Genomic DNA, 18,063 nt, shown 5'->3' with positions numbered 1-18,063 from the left:
CTGCTTACCTTTGAACTGGCTTGTGTGGCAGAGGTCCAGAGTATCAGGAAACGTTAATTGTATTCGTACTTAAAAATAAATGTCAAGTACAATTACCAAAACTGTTTTCTGGTATTTCCTTGAATTTATTACAGTAAAGGCCAGATGATACAGGGGCATCTGAAAGCTGTTGCTGACATATAACGTTGGCATAGCTTTTCTGCTGCTACTAAAGAGCATGGGCCATTTTTTCGTTTTCCCCCTTCTTCAGCTTAGCACTGCACTTAAATTGCTGACACTCTGATTTTTGCAACTAATTATATAAATACATTTCCTAGCAATAGATTTGGACAACATAAAATGAATGCTAGAGTTGTTATTTTGAAAGTGTGTGTTTAGCAGCTGTTACAATAATCCCTGTTGTTAAATTTAGTCAGAGTTTCTCTTATCACCTAGCCTTTTAAAAATGCCTATTTCCCCAGGTTTTTTTTTTATTGCATCTTTTTTCTGTATGACTTTGCAAGAGTATTTATTTATCATATAGCTCCTTCTGTGCTCTGACACTTTACAAAAAAGCAATATGACTTTTGAGTGCCATTTTTTCAGGCATGGTTTGATAGAATGATTTACATCTGCCAAAGTAAAGTTAAACTACATTATGTGCCCCTGCTTTTCTGATACTTTGAATATGGTAACCATAGGTATCTCGAACATTAGTGTTAAATTAAACTGGACCGCTCGTAATAGAGAAGGCAGTCAGCTGGAGACTGAGCTTTGATACTCAAGTCTGCTTGTGAAGTTTCGTGACTTTTGCCATGTCGCCAAGGATATTTTGCATCGTGGCAAACTGGTTCAGTTCAGGGAGCCTCAGGGATTCTCTGACTTTTCTCCCTCCATGTCAATAATCTGCAGGGTGCCGTCCTTCCTTTATCACGTAGTTCTCTAACTCCAGTTGCTTGCTGATTTGTTGGGAATTGAGGTGGTGTGTAAGGATCGATTCGAACACAAGTCTCCCAAACTGCAGAAGTTCAGGTGCCTTGCGCTCACTTGCTCTGGCGGGGTTGCTCCCCCAAGCGAACAGCTGTCGAAGAAGAAGGAAAGTTACAAACCTGGGATTTGTGTGCACTGGAGGCAGCGCCAACAAAGAGGTAGCGCCAATCCCTGCAAGGGAAAGAAGTGCACAGTATTGTTGCAGTCTCCAAGCAGTGCAAGATTTCAGGGATTCAAAGCACTCACTCAGGGTTCATGTTTCCTTTTGGAATGAGGCACAGCGGAGACTATGGTGTCTTGATAATGATGATGATGATGATGATGATGATGATGATAATGAAGGAATGGGTTTCTGTGCAGTCAGTTTAAAACTGACTCGAACCCCCGCTTTTCTACTTAGCATTTCTAAAATGCATAACCTTGAGCTCTTGAGCCAAAAGGCTCAGCTGTATAAACAAATGCTCAGAGCTCTCTCCTTTATCAGTTTGTGACGGCAAGCAAAGCCTTGACTTTACCAGTAGAACAGAGAAGACACGCCTGTGCCTGATCTTATGTCCTGACCACAAAGACGCAGACCCAGTTTGGGAACAGTGCCAGAGTGTGTTCTCGGAGATGATGACCTCTTGCTCCAAGATAAGAGTAGGAACAGGAAGATCCTTTTATGGTCAGAAGTACAGGAAAGAATACCCTTTTATGGTTAAGAATACCAGAGCAGGAACATCTGTGATGTCAACCTGCGTACATAGGCTGACGTGGTTGGATTCCTGGGGAGGGAGGGAGAGGGTGCCTGGAGGATATATATACTGCATGAAACTTCTCATTTCTTTGGACTTGCTGTGGACTGACCACGCAAGTGCCTTCTGCTATCCAGAGAGCAGAATAAACTCTTTCTTTGAACCAACCTCGGTGTCATTTGACTTCCTTCCTCCTGCCTGGGAGCAACGCAGACCCAATCGGTGAACTCCAATAAGGCTACAATAATGATGATAATAATAATAATAATAATAATAATAATAATAATAATAATAATTGTATTATTTAAACCCAAACAGAATATTAAAGGTAAAGGTAAAGGTAAAGGTACCCCTGCCCGTACGGGCCAGTCATGACTGACTCTAGGGTTGTGTGCTCATCTCACTCTAGAGGCCGGGAGCCGGCGCCGTCCGAAGACACTTCTGGGTCACGTGGCCAGTGTGACGAAGCTGCTCTGGCGAGCCAGCACCAGTGCCAATCATGGAAACGCCGTTTACCTTCCCGATATGAAGCAGTACCTATTTATCTACTTGCACTTAGGGGTGCTTTCGAACTGCTAGGTGGGTAGGAGCTGGGACCGAACGATGGGAGCTCACCCTGCCGCGGGGATTCGAACCGCTGACCATACGATCAGCAAGTCCTAGGCACTGAGGTTTTACCCACAGCGCCACCCACGTCCCCAAACAGAATATTAAAAACATGATAAAACATCTAAAAACTTCCCTAAACAGGTATGCCTTCAGATATCTTCTAAAAGTCAGAAAGTTCATTATTTCCTTGGCATCTGGTGGGAAAGGCATTCCACAGGGCAGATGCCACTACCGAGAAGGCTCTCTGCCCAATTCCCTGAAACCTCACTTCTCACAAAGAGGGAACCGCCAGAAAGCCCTCAGTGTCCGGGCAGAACGATACGGGTGGAGACGCTCTTTCGGGTATACTGGGCCGAGGCCGTTTAGGGCTTTAAAGGTCAGCACCAACACTTTGAATTGTGCTCAGAAACATACTGGAAGCCAATGAAGGTCTTTTAGAACCAGTGTTATATGGTCTCAGCGGCCACGCCCAGTCACCAGTCTAGCTGCCGCATTCTGGATTAGTTGCAGTTTCTGGGTCACCTTCAAAGGTAGCCCTATGTAGAGCACATTGCAGTAGTCCAAGCGGGAGATAACCAGAGCATGCACCAGTCTGGCGAGACAGTCTGTGGGCAGGTAGGGTCTCAGCCTGCGTACTAGATGGAGCTGGTAAACAGCTGCCCTGGACACAGATTTGACCTGCGCCTCCATGAACAGCTGTGAGTCCAAAATGATTCCCAGGCTGCGCACCTGGTCCTTCAGGGGCACAGTTATCCCATTCAGGACCACTGAGTCCTCCGCACCTGACCACCCCCTTTCCCCCCAAAACAGTACTTCTGTCTTGTCAGGATTCAGCCTCAATCTGTTAGCCGCCATCCATCCTCCAACCGCCTCCAGACACTCTCACAGGACATCCAGCATCTTCACTGGTTCAGATTTGAAGGAGAGGTGAATCTGGGTATCATCCACATACTGGTGAACACCTAATCCAAACCCCCTGATGATCTCTCCCAGAGGCTTCAGATAGCTGTTAAAAAGCATTGTTTCTTTACACATATATACAAGCTGAACCTACAATGGAGGGGTTCACAGGATCAACACCCCCAAAAGGACTTGTTTCTCCATAGCCACAACCTTGGCTTCACATAGACGTCAAACGTTATTCTCAAACATTGCTCTAACACTCCTGATTCCTGCTTTACTTCTTGGTCAAATCAACCCCAGCTCTTCTCTCAACACTGACTTTTTCTATTAAAAGAGGGGGGCCCACAGCTAGCTTGGTTATTTCCCAGAATGAGAAGGCTTGATTTGATTTTAACATTTGCTGGATCCCGGTTTCTCCCCTCTCCACCAAACTCATAACATTTTAAGTGCTGTCAACTGATGTTTATCTATTTGGGCATGTTAGCAGAAAAGCCAGCAAGATTTCTCTCCTTTTCTGAAGGCTTATATCGGGAAATATGCATTCCGTCTCCTAAGGCTAAAATGGCTGTTTATAAAAATGCCCCCCAAAGAAAATAATATTGGCATTCTATAAAAAAAATCCCACTCACTAGTACTGAGTTTAAAATAGGAAATAGGAATGAGCCAGGTTAGTGTTTGTTTCCAAATCTGTAGCTGAATGCATAAGGAAACACAATTTTAAAATACTACAGTATCTTGTTATTTGAAGAGCGCCTACAACATGCATGGTGCTTTGCTGAGTACCTTATAGTCAAAGGCTGCAGTCCTAATCTCACTGACCTGGGAGTAAACCCCATTGAATTCAGTAGAACTCACTTCTGATTAGAGATGGTTAGGATTACGCTGCTGACAGTGTTGTACAGAGTAGTGTAAAGACTACTACTCTGACTAATGCAGCTGTATGCTTTTTAACAATCTTATTCTATCCCAGATAAATCAGAGGACACCTTTCTGTAAGAGCTACTGTGACAAACCACAGTTTGCATTTAGACTTTTACGTATAACTCATTGACAGTGCATTGTGGGGCTATTTTGTGTATGGGAATCAGTTCCTGATTACAGGATATCTGAGACGAACCAAAGCTTATGATACCTGGTACACATACCTGCTTGTTTGCAAGTAATACAAAATTCACAATAATTTGTAATTAAAGGTAAAGGGACCCCTGACCCTTAGGTCCAGTCGTGGCCAACTCTGGAGTCACTTTATTGGTCGAGGGAGCTGGCGTACAGCTTCCGGATCATGTGGCCAGCATGACTAAGCCGCTTCTGGCGAACCAGAGCATCGCACGGAAACGCCGTTTACCTTCCCGCCAGAGTGGTAACTATTTATCTACTTGCACTTTGACATGCTTTCGAACTGCTAGGTTGGCAGGAGCAGGGATCGAGCAACGGGAGCTCACCCCGTCGCGGGGATTCGAACCGCCGACCTTCTGATCGGCAAGTCCTAGGCTCTGTGGTTTAACCCACAGCGCCACCCGTGTCCCCAATTTATAATTAGAAACCCCATAGAGTTCAATAGGACCTATACCTTAGAGCAGGTGTGGGGAACCTTTGGTCTTCCAAATGTTGCTGAACTACAACTCCCATCAGCCTTAGCAAGCACGGCCAATTGTCAGTGGTGATGGGAATTACAGTTCAGCAACTTCTGGAGTGCTGGAAGTTTCCCACCCCACCCTAAAAAGTGTGGTTAGGATTGAAGGCTTATTTTACAATCCCACCACCAATGAATGATGAAATGGAAAAGAATGTGTATTATTTTCCCCAGCCTAAGACTTGCTGCTTTTTGTGATACAGGGGTACCTCAGGTTACAGACGCTTCAGGTTACAACGCTTCAGGTTACAGACTCCGCTAACCCAGAAATAGTACCTTGGGTTAAGAACTTTGCTTCAGGATGAGAACAGAAATTGTGCTCTGGCGGCGCGGCAGCAGCAGGAGGCCCCATTAGCTAAAGTGGTACCTCAGGTTAAGAACAGTTTCAGGTTAAGAACGGACCTCCAGAACGAATTATGTTCTTAACCCGAGGTACCACTGTATCGTGTCTTCATCATGGAGGACACACGTTGTGGTGAGATCACTAAGAGTGACTTTACCATTTGCGTGGGTGGTATTGTTTGGATAACCACAACAACCCGATTGGGTCCCTCGGTTGCTGGGGTAATTCTGGCCAATGGGGTTGAGAGAATTTGCAGCCGGGGGACCTATTTATACCGCTGCATGTTGTGTCATGCTTCCTCTTAGTGTCTCATGCATCAGATCACCTGCTCACCCTCCATATATTTAGGGTTCATTATGACCTTGCTATGCTGTCGTGGGTTGTCTGTTCTTGGGACAGGGGCCTGGTAGGAATTTTCTCATTTGGCTGATTGGCTAGTGCTACTTGGGTTTCGCCTGCTGCATAGCAAATCGTCACAACTTTGTAAGGTTTGGTGTTTAGGCATTGGTTCAAGGTGTGGTGGAGGGGAGGTTGTCACACCTGCTGCTCCCAATGCGTGACAGGGTATTCCGTTATAGGAATCCAGGGGCTCTCCATGCTTTTGTCCGATCCCCTTCTAGGGCTTAGGGCCACGCCAGAGCACTTGGGAGCATTTTGGGGTGAGGTTGCGTCTGTGGTAGGACCAATGCTCCCCCAGTATGTTTACCCTTACTGACTTCTGCCAGTGTCCAGTTGTCAGTGCTGCCCTGCTGGAGGTGTAGGCGCAGCTAGTCGAACCAGTGCCTAAGCAAACCTCTCACATTCTGTAATGCATAAAGTTGTGGCCAAAATTATGCCAATAACCTTAAACTAATATTGGTGTCCACTGTGTCTTTCTTTGGGAGGTCTTCACACGCAAAGGTTTTCCCTGAAAGGAATACTGTATAGGAAACTGACTTATATTGTTCTGGACCAGAGGTCAATCTAACTCAGTACAGTGGTACCTCGGGTTAAGAACTTAATTCGTTCTGGAGGTCTGTTCTTAACCTGAAACTGTTCTTAACCTGAAGCTCCAACTTTAGCTAATGGGGCCTCCTGCTGCTGCTGCGCCGCCACTGCACAATTTCTGTTTTCATCCTGAAGCAAAGTTCTTAACCCGAGGTAATATTAGCGGCGCCTGTAACCTGAAGCGTATGTAACCTGAAGCATATGTAACCTGAGATACCACTGTATTGTCTACAACTTGGAGCTATCCAGATGTTGGGCTGCAGTACCCATCACCCCAGGTAGCGTGATCAATGGTTAGGAATATTGGAAGTTGTAGTCCCATAACATATAGAGAGCACCATGAAGGCTACTCCTGGTTTTTGTTGATTGGCAGTGGCAAGAAGAGAATGGGCTTTTTCTGTGGTGGCTCCCGGGTTGTGGAATGCTCTCCCCAGAGAGGCCTGCCTGGCGCCATCACTACATGTCTTTAGGTGCCTGGCAAAAACATTCCTCATTCTCTAGGCCTACTCCAGGTTATTTAATAATCGATGGCCTGTGGCAAGTCTGTATTCATATGCAAGTTGTTCATATATTGTGAGTTTGTATAAGTCTTCAATTCAATAGTAGAAGGTAGCCACATTTTTATTTTTCCAATTCATCAGTATCAGTCTTTTTGCTGTAGTAAGGGCACGGAGAGTCCACATGTATTGTCCTTTTGTGAGGTCCCATGTGCTGGGTATATAATTCAGGAGGATATTTTGCTCTGTAAATGTAAGATTGTTCTGACTTGCCATTCAATGATATTTGGAATCCATTCTTACAAATGTTGTATTTCGTTAAGATCTGGTGAAGTACAATAACGACCTTGTAAAATATACAGTTTTCTGCATGGGATCTGTTGTTTTCTTTTTCGTTTCCTTTTTTTAAAAAGAATATTTATTGAGATTATACAAAAATTACACATAAAGAAAAAACAAACAAAAACTAACAAACACAAGCTAACAAGAAAGTTGACAAAAAGACAACCTAGAAAGAAGGGGGGGAAAAATAAGAAAAAGAAGGGAAAAAAAGATATTTTAAAAAAAGATAAATCCATTTTTCAGCATCTTTGATCTCATTTGCTTATTTCCTTGACCTCCTCACACCTCCCCTTTTGTATTCCCGTTTTCCAAGTATTTTCAGCAAATCCTTACCCTCTTTCATTTGACTTTGCTCTATACTTAACCTATTATAACTATACATTTTCATCCGTATAACTATCTATATTCACCTATTCTTATTAACCTTATTACCAAAACCACTTCTTTTCAGTCCAACATCATTTTAACATTCATTAATTTTACAGTATTTCTACAGATAGTCTTTAAATTTCTTCCAGTCTTCCTCCACCATTTCTTCTCCCTGGTCTCGGATTTTGCCAGTCATTTCTGCCAATTCCATATAGTCCATCAGCTTCATGTGCCATTCTTCCAGAGTGGGTAAATCTTGTGTCTTCCAGTACTTTGCAATAAGTATTCTTGCTGCTGTTGTAGCATAATAAAGAAAGTTCTATCCTTCTTTAGCACCAATTGGCTGACAATGCCCAGAAGAAAGGCCTCTGGTTTCTTCAGGATGTTTTCTTTTTCGTTTCCATCTCACCATGTCTGGTGCACATATAGTTATGTACTTTTCGAATTTTCAGTAAAGATGGTTTCTTTAAAAAAAACACCTATGGCCTGTGAAAGTGTGGGAGAGTGGACTGCTATTATGATGACTGTTTTATTATTAGCCTGTCTGTCAGTATGTTTTTTTTTAATTACGTTTTTATTATGGTTTTATCATTGATGTTCTGTAATGTGTTTTTAATATGCACCACCCTTGGATCATCTGATAAAGGGTGGTATATAAAATGAATTATTATTATTATTATTATTATTATTATTATTATTATTATTATTATTAATACACTGACTATTCTTTCGCAAAGCCCATGTCCTGAAGTACAGCCCCTTGCAGAAGAGGAGCCATGGTCTCACACGTTTATAAGCAGTTCTTTGTCATTTTCTTAGAACTGACCCTTACCTTTAAAATTAAGTATTTGAGAGGAGATTATGACAGGCTTAGGTAGAGAAAGTGTGAAGCCTGGTTTTTCTCAGTTTATCTAGAATTTTCACTGTCCTTTCCATGAAATTTTGACAAGCCAGCGTGCAAATGAGCCTGGTGTGATGGAGTCATAACTCACAAATCATTTTCTGACAGTTCTGTGTTTGAATGGTTATTAATGATTTCTATGTAATTCATTCATGCAGAAAGCGTCTAATTTACAAGGATGAAACATCTAGTGCCGGCAAGTGGCTTATTAGAACGAGGTGAATCCTAATTGTTTACTGCCTTCAAGAATACTTATCTTCTCAAATAATTGCATTCTCAAAATTGAGTGGAAAGAAGGGTTTGTTTCGAAAAGGCGAGTTGCTTCTAAAATTTGGGGGTAAACGTCACAGTTAACTGCCCTCGACTTCTATATAGCGTGTTCTCACTAAAAGAGAGCACGTGTTGCGGATGGGGCCGAACAAAACTCCACTTGGTTGCCAGGCAGTATTAGATTCAAGGGGCCTGGAGCAGATTGGAGGATGGTGTTACTGGGGTAAATTTGATGTTGCCAATTTAGGGGTGGGATCAGTGGTTATTTAAGCAAGGTCCACAGCTTTCTCTTTCTCTTTCGCTGTGGACATCGGATCACATGGAGCACTTGGACTGTCTGGAGGACAGTGATGCAAACTTCTCATTGTCTGGTTACATTTCTTTATTTCTCCCTTCTTTTAATCCTCTTTAGTCCCTTAAATAATTTAATTCCCCCTTTTCCTGTTCAATTTCCCACCCCACCCCTTACCCTGCCCTGTGGGAAGATTCTCCCTGTATCTGTGGCTTGCCTTTCTTTCGCAAAAAGGTTTACCCCATTTCTCCTGTTGTAAATTGTGGGGCTAGTTAGGGCTGTTCCCAGCTTAGCTGGAATCACTTTCGTTTATAGCACCCCCGAAGGTTGGCTTTATTTGAGTGTGTGCAGCGCTGTTGGCCAAATTTTAATCTAGCCTTGGGCGGGAGCACTATTTTGAGTTCCTTTAATATCGCTATGAGACTAAGATTCTCAAGAGCAGAGGCATGGAGCCCTATTCGGCCTGTGCATAACTTCCGAGCCTAAGTATGCTACAGGTAGCAGTTAATTGTTAAGTCTCTGACCTCTCTATAAGAATGTACCTGCTTGCAGGCTCAGTTGCTGCTAATGTATATCTGAGGCAGACGGAGGGCGGCAGAGGCTGTCTGTGCCTCCAATGACTATGAGCACTCTGTATATGCTCTTGAACTATGCTGTTTCTGAACAAGTTTATTTTCTTTAAGTTTGTTTTGCCCTGATAGTGGCGACTGCCATTTTAGAGGCGAGCCATTGTGGTTTAGTGGCTAAAGTGTAGGACTAGGACCTGGGAGACAGGGTTCATATCCCCCTCTTAGCCATTGTTATAACAAAACAAAACAAACTGCTCCTTTTGGGCTATTCTGTTGCTGGGTAGTTCGGCCCATTTGTGATAAAAGAACTTTGGGTTTCTTGAAGGGGTGCTTCCCTCTAAAAGGGCAAGCAGGGGTACCTGGACAAGCTGTGGGCTGCCTCAACTCTGCTATTTCACTGGAAACATTTATACCTGGCCTAGCAGGTGACCCTAGGGCTTTGCCCTAGAATTCGATGGCCTGGAAGTGTTTCCGGCCTGAATAGTGTCCCCATGTGGTCCATGAAGCATTGGTTTCACCAGTTCCTTACATTGTTTAGTTTTTGCGGACTATGACTGGGCTTTTGCAAATGCCTCAAGAGCTTGCCTCTCCTGCAGGGGATGACTTGTGGACGCCCCAGGTGTCTTCTTCCAGAAGGAAGCATCTTCGAAGGCTGCAATCCAGGAGGAGGGCAAAGAGGAGCAGGGATCATGATTCAGACATCACCTTGGACCTCTACAGGGGTCAGGGTGAGGCTGTCCCGGGTCTTTAGGGATCATCCTGGATAACTCAGCTGGGCAGCGCATAGTGCCGGTAATGCCTAGGTTGCAGGATTGGTCCCTATATGGGACAGCTGCATGCTCCCCCATTGCTCTACCTGGACACTTAGGTCCAGTGTCGAGGGCCTTTTGGTGGTTCCCTCACTGCGAGGGATGTAACAGGCGCCACGTTTGCAATATGCAAGCGGGAGAAAGCACCTTTGTGTGCCCGCACTGCAGTTTGCTCTGTGCGTTGCAGGACACAGCGCTGCACGGGCTGCATTTGCATTGCATTGCGTGAGAGATTTGCATTTGCATTGCACAGAGGTTGTGTGCATTGCACAGAGGGTGTGAGTGCATTGCACAGAGGGTGTGTGTGCATTGCACAGAGTGTGTGTGCATTGCACGGAGGGTGTAGTGGCATTTGCACAGAGTGTGTGTGGTTTGGTTTTTGTTTTTTTTTTGTTTTTTTGCATTGCACAGAGAGTGCATTGCACGGAGTGTGTAGTTGCATTGAACAGAGGGTGTGTGCAGTGCACGGAGTGTGTAGTTGCATTGCATGGAGGGTAGTTGCATTGCACGGAGTGCGTTTTTGCATTGCACGGAGTGTGTAGTTGCATTGCATGAAGTGTGTAGTTGCATTGCATGGACTGTGTAGTTGCATTGCACAGAGTGGGTAGTTGCATTGCATGGAGGGTAGTTGCATTGCATGGAGTGCGTTTTTGCATTGCACGGAGTGCTTTTTTGCACTGAGTGTGTAGTTGCATTGAACGGAGTGTGTAGCTGCATCGCACGGAGTATAGTTGCATTGCATGGATTGTGTGAGCACTGCACGGAGTGTGTTTTTGCATTGCACAGTGTGTGTCTGAAAAGAAGCTGGCACGGCGGCAGTTTTGTCGGGACTTTTTTAGCGGTTCTGGCCAGCGTCGGCCCTGTAAATTTACGTATTATGATGGCAGCACAAGATGCCCCCTGCCCAAGCAGGGCTGGAAGCTGGCAAGCAATACCTCAATACTTTTTGCCCATATTCCCATTTTATTTAGGGATCCAGTTGGATATCGTTGCTAAAACATACCACTTGCCTATGGAGAAGCTGTCTGCCTTGAAGGAAGTTATTTTGTAATACTTCCTCTGTAGCAAGTGATGCTTCATCAGATCCGATCTTGCTGGGTCACTTAATTAATCTTGCATGCAGAGTGGTTGCCCCAGGCCGCCCCTTCCCTTCCCACTAGGCCAGGCTGCCTGCGGCCTGAGGTCCCCTTACCTTTCTCATGCAATGGGATCTCATGCAATGGTTGCAATTCCTATATGTATGCAATAGTAGTTGGCCATGGCAGGATACTTGCACAGGGATTTTTCAGGTTCATGCTGATGCTGCTGGATCTTTGCCCTTTGGTTTTTTATTTCAGGGGCTGCTGGTGTGCAAAGCCATGGCCTCAAGCCCGGTATGGTGAGGCAATCATGTGACCTAACTTTTGAGTTTTCCCCATTGTAGTAGCAGTTCACATGTGGCCCGAGGAGTTCAGTGACCATCGGATCTGCTTTTGGTCTGATAACCAGGTAGTGGTGAGCGTCTTGGCTAAACAGTTCTCACGCTCCAGCAGAGTCTCCGCCCCTCCGCTCATGCTTTTGAGCTGCACCGCTTAAGGTTTATTATTGTGCTTTCTGCTCTCCTGATTACGGGATCCTCTAATGATGTCTCTGACACTCTATCCCATTTTCAGATGGAGCGCTTCAGATCCTGGGCTCCAGACTCAGCTATTGCCAGACTTTTCCAGACCACCTGTGGCATTTTGACAACAATTAGTAATTACAGAGAGCAGCAGCTTCCATTTCCCCTTCTGCTTTTAGCTCTTATGGGAAGGCCTGGATGGATTTCTTAGCCTTAAGCTGGCAGTCCTCGGCCATTCAGATGAACTGGCCCCCATCCTCTGAGCAGATCCTGCAGTATTTGGTCCACCTGCCGCAGATTGGGCATGCGGCTATAACTATAAGAATTCAGTCCGCTGCAATGTCTGTTATACTGAAGCTTTATTTTTCAGAGACCCTTGCATAAAGTTTGTAATGTGCAGGGCCTTGGAAGGTTGGAATAGGCTCCAACCTCATAGGACAGTGGGCAGGAAGTCGGTCAATTTTACCTAGGCAGGATCTGCAACAAGTTAAAACTTGTCTGCTGGTAAAAGATCAAGGCGAGACTCCTTTCAGTATTCCATTGCATTTTGGGCACTGAGGGTTGGGGAAATGGTTGTTGGAGCCAGCACAGGGCTGAGAGTCTGGAGGCTTATTGCTTCAGGACTTTTCCTTATCTGCTTTGGAGCTTGCCATTAGAGTTGGGAACTCTAAAACAGACTTAGTGGGCAGGAGTGCCACAATCAGGCTTCCCATTACAGATGAGGAGGGCCCTTGCACGGTTATGGATACCAGAAAAAATTGGCTTTTCATTCCCCTGGGGGCTGGCCCACTCCTAGTGCATGAAAATGGGTTCCCGTTAGCCAGGCATTAATGTGCTTACGCCGTGCACCAGTTATTACGGCCTGCGGCTTGCCTACCACTGAACACGCCTCATTCCTTCCGAATAGGGCTGCTGCAACGGCTGCACACTGGGGGCCTGTCTGTAGACAGGATTGTGAATACGGGTCATTGGAAGTCTGACACTGACAAGGGCTATATCAGGAAGTGTCACAATGATGTCTGTGCTGATGCTTGTCTGTTATTTCCTTTTCTCATAGGAGCAGTGGTGCACATTTGGGCCACAGCATTGTACACTGGGCTGGCAAGCGCGCTGACAAGTCTGGACTGGGGCGCCATCTCAGTCTTCCTGCCCATGTGGACATATACTGGATGTCCAGATGGGGAATGCTTTGGGAGGAGATCCTTCCTTTGGTGCGGTCGAGTGTGACCTGTGCAGGTCCTCCCGCAGGGCTGGTGGTACAGCTGGGCGAGAATGTTTGCTGTCTTCCTCCAGCATAAGTCTGCATTCCTGCATGCAAGAGGGCTTGGATTGAGTTGATGGCAGCTCTCCCTGGACTCAAAATAATTTAAGGCATTTGGTTCAAGGTGGTCTGGAGGGGGGGTTGGAGCACCTGTCCCCTCCAATGCGCAAAGATATTCCATTAAAGGAAACCAAGGATTTGCCATGCTTTGTCAACCCCTTTCGAGGGGTAGGGCCACGCAAGAGTCCCTGGGAGCATTTGGGGTGAGCTTGAGTCTGATCCTGGTTCATTGCTCCCCCACGCTGTTTACTTGTACTGACGATATGGTGGGGCCCAGTCGTCAGTGCTGCCCTGCTGAGGTGAGGTGCAGCTAGTCGGGAACCAATGCCTAGACAAACTACCACCGAGCAGGCCAGAAAGCATGTTAATATGGCGGTGGAAAATAAAATAAATAAAGTAAATCAAATAAAATAAAATAACATATAAAATAAAATAACAAATAAAATAAAATAGGTCCTTGCTTTAGGTGGTTCTGTGATATTGCACCCTGCTATTTTCTTCAAGACTGTTCCCCTCTTTGGGGCAGATGGGGGGTGCATCTTTCCCCTATGGGGAACGACACCTGGCGGGATGCAATTGCCTTGGGATTCATTTGTCCCCCACAATGTTGCTGGTACTGACGATATGGTGGGGCCCAGTCGTCAGTGCTGCCCTGCTGAGGTCAGGTGCAGCTAGTCAGGAACCAGTGCCTAGACAAACTACCACCAAAGAGGCCGGGAAGCATGTTAATAAGGAAGTGTAAAATAAAATAAAATAATAATAAAATAATAATAAAATAAAATAAAAATAATAAAGTAAAATAGGCTTTGCTTCAGGTGGTTCCATGATTTTGCACCCTGTGATTACCTTCAAGGCTGCTGCCAGCTTTAGGGTGAATATTTCCCCTATAGGGAACGACACCTGGTTGGCTATGGTTGCTTTGGGATTGAAGGAAGGGTTGCATTTGTGAGTGGTTTGGCGGTGAGCTAAGGCTCTGTGGCGGTTAGGCATTGGTTAAATTGGTTGGTGGAGGGGTATGGATTGGCTGTGCCTGCCCCTCCAATGCTGCTGCTGACGGGTATTCCGTTAAAGGAATTCTGGGGCTTACCATCCCTTCGTCCAAACCCTTGGAGCAGGGTGCGGGCCGTGTAAGTTCCCAAGGAACAAGCAGGGAATAGCTGAGGGTCTGTGTCGCAGTCCCAGCTGTCCCTGGTCTTGTTCCTCCACACGCTGACTCACGGGAGTCAGCGCTGTCCCCAAGGCGGGGGGGACAGATAGTCATAACCAATGCCTAAGCAACCACTCTCAATTTGTATGAAAATAAAGTTGTGGCCAAAAGTATGCCAAAAACCTTAAACAAAAATTATGTGTGATGTGTGAGTTATTGGGGTAGGGGTTTTGGGGGACCTCAGCACGCAAAGCGTGTTCTCACTAAAAGAGAGCACGTGTTGCGGATGGGGCCGAACAAAACTCCACTTGGTTGCCAGGCAGTATTAGATTCAAGGGGCCTGGAGCAGATTGGAGGATGGTGTTACTGGGGTAAATTTGATGTTGCCAATTTAGGGGTGGGATCAGTGGTTATTTAAGCAAGGTCCACAGCTTTCTCTTTCTCTTTCGCTGTGGACATCGGATCTCCCGCCCGCCCACCCTTGCTTGGGCTTGCGCCTTGACCTTGCTCTGCCTGTCATGGGGTCGTTCGCCTTGGTGCGGGGGCCCAGTAGGAATTTTTCCAATTGGCTGATTAGTGTGTGCCTTTTGGGTTTTGCCTACTGCTTAGCAAATCGTCACAACTTGTAAGGTTGGCGGTTAGGCATTGGTTAAATTGGTTGGTGGAGGGGTATGGATTGGCTGTGCCTGCCCCTCCAATGCTGCTGCTGACGGGTATTCCGTTAAAGGAATTCTGGGGCTTACCATCCCTTCGTCCAAACCCTTGGAGCAGGGTGCGGGCCGTGTAAGTTCCCAAGGAACAAGCAGGGAATAGCTGAGGGTCTGTGTCGCAGTCCCAGCTGTCCCTGGTCTTGTTCCTCCACACGCTGACTCACGGGAGTCAGCGCTGTCCCCAAGGCGGGGGGGACAGATAGTCATAACCAATGCCTAAGCAACCACTCTCAATTTGTATGAAAATAAAGTTGTGGCCAAAAGTATGCCAAAAACCTTAAACAAAAATTATGTGTGATGTGTGAGTTATTGGGGTAGGGGTTTTGGGGGACCTCAGCACGCAACTGGTCATTGTTTAGGGCAGGGATGGGGAACCAGGGATAGGCGTGTATTTAGAGAGAGGCAGTATTAGGTTGAGACCTTGCAATCACCTTGGTGGCCTTGCGCCTTGGTGGTGAGCTGACTTGGAGTCATCTGGGAATCTAGAGACTCTGCCATATTGAAATTGAAATACTTTATTGTCACTTGTACAACTTGTATACAGTGGGATTACATGAGCACCCCCCACTCAGCTCTCTTAGTCTTAATTCCCCTCGTTTACTGACGCACACCCACCAAACCCGAAAGTCAGTTGCCCCGTTGTTATCTTTTCATTCAGCAGCCTAACAGCCCACGGATAGAAGCTGTTCTTTACCCTGTTGGTGCAACTAATCATGCTTCTATATCTTCTGCCTGAGGGCAGGAGATCAAGAAAGTGCCGGCCAGGGTGTGAATCATCCCTGAGAATTTTCCTCACTCTCCTGAGGCAACGTTCTTCTGCTATTTCATCCAGCGGATTCACGGGACAGCCCATAGTATCTTGTGCTGTATTCACCAGCCTCTGTAGGCACTTCCTATCAGCTGATGTCAAACCAGCGTACCACACAGTGATGCAGTATGAAAGGACATTTCTGTTGTTGACTTGTAGAAGGAGATCATCAAATGTTGATTGATATCGTTCTTCCACAATACTCTGAGGAGATGGAGTCTCTGTTGGGCTTTCTTAACCACCTGGGTTGTATTTATTTTCCAAGTAAGGTCTTCACTGAGATAAATTCCTAGGAATTTAAAGGAAGAGACTCTCTCCACACAGCCCTCCCCGATGTACAGCGGGGCTAGTTCTCCTCTCTTCCTTCGAAAGTCCAACACCATCTCTTTTGTTTTGCTGATATTAAGGTGCAAGTTGTTCCCTAGGCACCATGTAGATATTTTTTGGACCTCCCCTGGGATAATTTCACTGCTGCCCTGTAAGCCCTCGGTTAGTCAACATGTTTGTTTGGACTGACAGCCAAAGATGAGACATGGAGGGGACAGGAGAAATAGACACTCAAGGCACAAAGGATAGAAAGAGGAAAGATGATTTTTCCTTGTCATCTGGGCTACTAGCCCAGAGATGGAAGGAAGGAGAAGTCCCAACAAAAGAAGAATGGCAGATGAAACTGATGGAGTATGCGGAAATGGCGAAACTGATGGGGAAGATCAGAAACCAGGAAGATCAAGTATTTTCCAAAGACTGGGGTAAATTTGTAATTTATTTAAAAGACCACTGTAAACAGTTAAAATCTTTGGCAGGGATGTCATGAGACTTGAAATGAGGAATTATTTATGGTGATTATGGTTATATAATAGATGGATAAGGGTAAAAGATGCAGTAAACTTAAATCTAAATATGGAACCGATGGAGGGAGGGAGGTCTAAGGGTTCAAAGGAACTCTGTATTTTATTGTTTGGAATCGTTTTGTTTTATATATAAAAACTTTTTTCAAAAACTTAAAAAAAAAATTTTAGAGAGAGAGAGAGGGAGAGAGGATAGCTGGGAAGGTCTGCCATTTTTTTAGGAGGGTTGGGATTAAGAGAAGATTTTGTATCTGTGCACAGTTTCTGTGTTTCCCCTTTGGCTAATTTCCCCCTTTGTTTTTATGCTGTTTTTCTTAGAATCTGTTTTCTTCCTTATGTATTTTCTTCTTCTTAAAATTGTATTCCTCTAATTCATATAATTGTGGTCTTTTGATGAAGGCCCTGCGGTCTTTTGATGATGGCCAGTATAAAAATTTAATAAATGAAATGAATTAATTATCAGGGTCAACCTTATGGGCCACATTTGACAGGTGGGCAGGGTAGCTGCCTGTCAACCCCATTACATCATTATGATACCACATGATTGACAGGCAGGTTGTTTCACCCACCTGTCGAAAGCCCTTGCAGAGTTTCCAGTTTAAAAATGCAGACCTTTTTCTCATGCTAAGGTGGGGGAAACAGTCTGTTGACTCATTTAGTCCCATATAATGTAAGAATTAGTACACCATGCCCTATATTCTAGGCAAATATATAGAATATGAAGTTGTCCAGGTAAGGGACATAGTTTGTAGATATGTTTGATTCTCCTTTGGGATGAGGAGCCAAATTCAAAGAAAAAAATGCACAAAGCTATATTCTAGTATCTCAGTGTGAACAACAAGTGCGATCATCTTCAAAGCTTCCTGAGTCTGCATCTGATTGTAATCTTCTGATTAGACTTACAAATGCAGGTGTCATCTGTATTGGCAGAAGCAGAAGCTTCAAGTTGCTAAGGCTGATTGTGAGATGCTTAGAAAGTGCCGGAAAGGGTGTCTCTGCAGGAGCTTGATAAAAAGGGGGCGAAAGCTTCCGAAAAGTTGGCTGATAAGGAGAATGTGAAGACTGTGAAGGATCTGGCAGTGGGCAAGTAAAGCACAAGTAACTTCAGAAATAGATTGGAAGCTTGGAAATCTCATCTATCAGCTTTTATTCCATGTTAAACATCTACCAGCTTTTATTCCATATTAAACAATATCTTATTAAACCATAAGATATTGGCATCATAATTCCAACATGATGGATATGGGTTTTTAAAAAATAAATAAATGCTAATTTAATTTGACCTGAAGTTTAACAAGCCTCATACAGAACCTGGTCAGAATTAGGACTTCCTCCACCATCCTTACTTGTTTCCTTTTGTCATCTTCACTGTAATCATGCCAAATTAATGTTCATGAGGTGA

Source organism: Podarcis vaucheri, assembly GCF_965113315.1.
Source record: "Podarcis vaucheri genome assembly, chromosome: 9".
Lineage (NCBI taxonomy): Eukaryota > Metazoa > Chordata > Lepidosauria > Squamata > Lacertidae > Podarcis > Podarcis vaucheri.
The sequence above is the reverse complement of the archived record's forward strand: the minus strand, read 5'-3'. Positions refer to the sequence as shown.